We start from the raw sequence: 5,289 nt of genomic DNA, 5'->3' as shown, positions 1-5,289 counted from the left end.
GGATGCGGATAACTTGGAGAGGGTCCAGAGAAGGGCCACTCGTATGGTTAAGGGCCTACAGACCAAGCCTTATGAGGAGAGACTAGAGAAACTGGATCTATTCAGCCTCCGCAAGAGAAGGTTGAGAGGCGACCTTGTGGCTGCCTATAAGTTCATCATGGGGGCACAGAAGGGAATTGGTGAGTATTTATTCACCAAGGCGCCCCCGGGGGTTACAAGAAATAATGGCCACAAGCTAGCAGAGAGCAGATTTAGATTGGACATTAGGAAGAACTTCTTCACAGTTCGACTGGCCAGGGTCTGGAACGGGCTCCCAAGGGATGTGGTGCTCTCCCCTACCCTGGGGGTCTTCAAGAGGAGGTTAGATGAGTATCTAGCTGGGGTCATCTAGACCCAGTACTCTTTCCTGCTTATGCAGGGGGTCGGACTCGATCTATTGAGGTCCCTTCCGACCCTAACATCTATGAATCTATGAAAACAAATGCTGCTGATGGGAAGAAAATTAAAGCCTTTTAAATGTGGTACTGATAAAGACTTGTGTATCCCTTGGATGGAAAAGAAGTCATGTTTGTGTTAAATTGTTGAAAAAGAGTAGAGTCTTGTCAGAAATAAATAGACATAATGGAATAATCTCAGAAGCATTGTTGAAGAAATGATGGCAGTTCCTTATAGTTGAGAATGACCTGTACAAAGATTGCTAGGTGCAGTATAGCCTATCACTAAATGCTTGTTAGATCTCGAAGGTGTCTGAAAATGCTACCATGGGACTGCGAATATTCAGGTGTAACAGTAAACTTGACTATATAATTAACAAACAACACTGAATTCCCTTTCACAAATCACATGGATAGCTAACTTTAGCATTGGCTGCTGGAAAGAATCATAACGTACACCCTACTTGAGATGTTTCTTTAATTTGTCATACTTCAAGAGCTTAGAAATCCGACGCATAGACTCATCAAGCTTTTTCCTCATTCGGCAGCTTGGTCAATCATGGTCTTCTGGCTGTGTGCAGAATAAGTGAATTACTTTGAGATGGATGTTTCTAGCATGTTTACTACAGACTTAGGGGGGTTTATATAATTTCTTAATATGAAATAAAATATCTATATTGACTTGCTGAAGTAGTTGCTATTGTAAAAAGATTTAAAGAGTAAATTTGAATACTCCCTTACTAATATGTACTCTAGATAGAATAGATTTAAGGATTTTATAGATCTCTGGCCTTGCTTTTTGAGTGACAGCATAATATTTAAGATAACTCTGTAAGAATGCAATGCTTGTTCTTAGTGGATCTGCAAAGAAGAATACTGAGTATAAAATAACAGTAGAATTTTTTATATAAAACAAGATGCTTCTAAAAACCAAATAAAAATGAATCATGCTTCTACATTTGACACTTTTAAATAGCAAATTCTCCTTGAAATATGTGTATTTGGTTCCAATTGACAATATAACTACTTGCCTGTATTTTATTTAAAAAGGTGGGGTGGGACTTGTAATTCAATGCTGATGTATTGGGTACAAAGAGATCTACTTATTTAACAGCCTTCAGTTCAGCTATACAATGCACTGTGCTTCCAGGCTACACAGGCAATTTTTAGGGCTTTTGTTTGGAGTTGCACAGTGGGAAAGCTAGATTCTACCCCCTCTTCCTTCCCCCCCACTCAGTTGTCATTTAAAAGACTGAAGTGTGGAGAGACAAGGTATTTAATCTATAAGGCCATGTAAGGCATAGTGACAGTCATTTTATGTTGACAGTGGGTTTTTTTTCCTTTTTTTTTTTTTTTTCAAAGCTTAAGTGGCTTGTGTGTGCAGTGGCTCCTGCAGTTCATTGGGGGTAGGTTGGGTATGAAAGTTGTCAGTAGAATGATCAGGATTTATTTTTAAAGTAGGTATTTTCTGAGCTTGTTAACATGCAGGTATGTGGATACTTTTGAAATTGTCATAATTGTAATTAGAATAATTGTATATGTACCTGTGAATATTAGGTTCTAAAAATGCTCTGGCTCTTATTTGAAGAAAGACAACAGGTGTAAAATCAGAAAGCAAACCATTAATGTAAATGATTCATCATATCAATGACATACTGCTTGTTTAGAGACTTGTGTTTTAGTGTGTTCATTGATATTTTGGATATAGATGGGGTCATAGATGGGATGAAGAAGGATCCATATGGATTCTTCTGTTGCTCATATTGACTGAAGCTTTCTGTTTTCTGGTACAAACTATAAAATGATTGAGCAAAGGGAAACTGCCTGTAATTCGATATATGTTTGGCTTTTAGTTGTCACAGAGCGCAAGAAGGTAATTTATACTCAATTATTTAATTTCCTGATTTCTAGTTTTAGGGTAGATATTCAAAAAGCCTGAGGTAGAATCGATCTAAGTTGCGTGGTTTTCTGTAAGCGGTGTAGTTTAGATTGGTAGTGAACAGAACACACATTCGCCCTTTGGTGGGGGAAGTCCAATCTTAGCTACGGTTCGGTCATTTTTAAGCCAGTCTTTGTGCGCTGAACTTCTGTTCTGCTAAGGGTATAGACTGGTTTCCAATCACTTAAACTGTAAAGGTTTAACATCCTCACCTGGCTTTGTTTAATATTATTGCCCAACATACAATCACTTTTTTAAAAACAATTTCAGAAGAATTTTCATATACTCTCTTGATTAAAATAAGAACATTGATCTATATTTCACAGCTTTGGCAAGAATTCTTAAGAAGGTCATGCGCCACACTCAACATGTGCCAGCCCTGGCGTTCTCTGTGCAGGCAGCACATGGACTACAATGAGATGTGCACTGCCTATAGCCCATGGACTGGCTTGGCACTGTAGGCAGCACAGCAGGCTGGTCCAGTGGGGTACCGTATGCAAGCCTCACCCTGGACCCCTTGTGCCATATGTAGTGCACCTGTGCATCATGGACAGCACATACACCAGCTGCATGCACAGCAAGCCCTGGGGCCATGCTGCATGTGGGGCTGGACTGACTATATCCACTGCCCACGGCACCAGGGATTGGCGTGGGGTGTGTGCTGCATGTTGGCTCCCACATGGCCTAATCCAGACCAGTCCCTGAGCCACTGTGCAGGGTTGGTCTGGCAGGGTACCACCTACAATGTGTGCCCTGGACTAGTGCTGTAGCAAGGGGGGGGGCGGGGGGGAGTTGGGCGACTGTCCTGGGCACCAAACCCAAGGGGCGCCAATAGGCGCTGCCCAGCTGGGGCGAGGTGTGGGACAGAGCCACAAGCGGCTAGTTTTGTGGGGGGAGGGCGCAGGGACGGGGAGGGAGACTCCTGCCACTGTGTGCACTCCCAGGCAAACATGGGGGGAGGGGAGGCATGTGCCTCCCAGGTCTGTGTGTGGGGTGAGGGCGGGCTTCCACTGTGGGCTTTGCTCCAGGTACCAAACTTCCTTGCCACAGTACTGCCCTCAGCTGACCCCCTGTGCGCATGCAGTACTGGGTCAAACATGCTGGGCTGGGGCTGGGGCTGATGTGTAGGGTCAGTCCAGAAACCCATGGGCTGGATTCAGCTTAAGAACTATGTGTTATTTCACCCAGTCTTCTATAGCAGGGGTGTCTAAGATGGCCATGCCCCAAAGGGAAGTGAATGTGCAGTCAGAAGAAACAGAAAAGCAACTTTTCAACAAATTTTCAGGGATGTTTTGGGGGACCAATGGATTTCAGTGAATATAAATTCTATTTTATTACTGCAATGAAAATTCATTCTTAAAATAATAGTCTACTCTCACCTAGTTCACATAATGATATTTGTTAAATAACCCCTACTTATTAAGAACAGGTTCTAAATATCCATAATTATACCCTTTTCTCATTCTGTGACCAGTGATTTATTAATGACTATTACAATTTTATTAAGACTGTATATTTGGTCCACAAAAGATTACTGTGTCAGCTCTTCAGCACAGATGGATTGTGTGCTTAGTCCATTCCCTTGATAATATTACTTTGGGTGGATTGTCATTTCTAGCATTCAAAGATTTTTTTTAATTTTTTTTTATTTTTTTACCCTTTTAGGCGTAAGTAGATGTGACAGCAGATATATCCCTGTTTGAATTAAAACCACATTCAGATTAATATTTCTGTTTCAAATTGGTGGTTAAGACCTAAATAATCTTAGGCTAAGTAATGTTTCTATGTAGTTATCCCTTCTTTTGGAAACATGAACATCTGTGTTGGGTGGGACAGTTAAAATGACCGTCTTGCATGCCATGCATAAACAGAAAAGGGGAAGGCTGACATAAGATATTATGTTTCAGGCACTGTTTAGTTTAATAACTTAGTACAATTTGTATGGTGGTTTTATCTTTTGTAATTTGTTGAGAGAGAGAAAAATCCTTGCAGAATTTCTTAGCACATGAGATTAGGGAATAATATTTTACCCTTGTATAGTACAGGCCAGATGTCACATGGGAACAATCATCCTAAATTAGTTCAATTCCCTCCTCTGTGCTTTGTCCCAACCAGCAGGTGAAAAAGAACTGAACTTTCTGGTGATGTTGCCCTAAGTATGACCTCAGGAAGCTTAGTGCCATGATTAGTTCTGCTGTTATGCCTCCAGCAGAAACAAGTGTGTGCAAATGTATCCAGGCTACAAAAAGTAAGACATTTACATTCTGTGCTGCCGCCCCCCCGGTCCTTTTCAGGCAGATCTATACAGCCTTCTGAGATACATTCCTCGGGGTGGGGGGAGAGGGGTGAATGACAATTTAGATCTTTCATTGAGGTGTGAACAATCATTAAAAATTGCAAATGCCTTGTAGATGCTTCATTAAGAATTATCTAAAAGATGTCAGTTTGATATTTCAGAGTTTATGCAGGAAGAGGTTGGAGATTGCTATAGTTAGTAATCACTAATTGGCAGGGATTCTGGTTTTCTCTATTGTAAAAATCCCAAATTCTCTGATTTTTAAAAACGCCAAAATCTGTGTTTTCCCACAATTAAAATGAAACTCCACTATATGTAGATATCAGTTGAACCCCATGTGCCTTGGTTCCTATCTTCAGGGCTTGACTTGCATAGCAGGGGTGGTGAGACACCTTCCTGCAGATTGAGTTTCCAAACCAGGAAGGGCGTCTTGAGACTCTCCGGGTCAAGATACAAGGAGAACATAGGGAGGATGACTTACTTGTAGGAGTCTACTATAGACCTCCCCACCAAGAGGAAGATGTAGATGGGGAATTCAAGAGGAAACTGGTGGAGGCCATGTGCCCCTGATCCATGATCGTCATGGGGGACTTCAACTTCCCTGACATCTCTTGGGGCGA

The sequence above is a fragment of the Alligator sinensis genome, unplaced genomic scaffold (assembly GCF_000455745.1).
Source record: "Alligator sinensis unplaced genomic scaffold, ASM45574v1 scaffold659_1, whole genome shotgun sequence".
NCBI classification, from domain to species: Eukaryota; Metazoa; Chordata; order Crocodylia; family Alligatoridae; genus Alligator; species Alligator sinensis.
The sequence above is the reverse complement of the archived record's forward strand: the minus strand, read 5'-3'. Positions refer to the sequence as shown.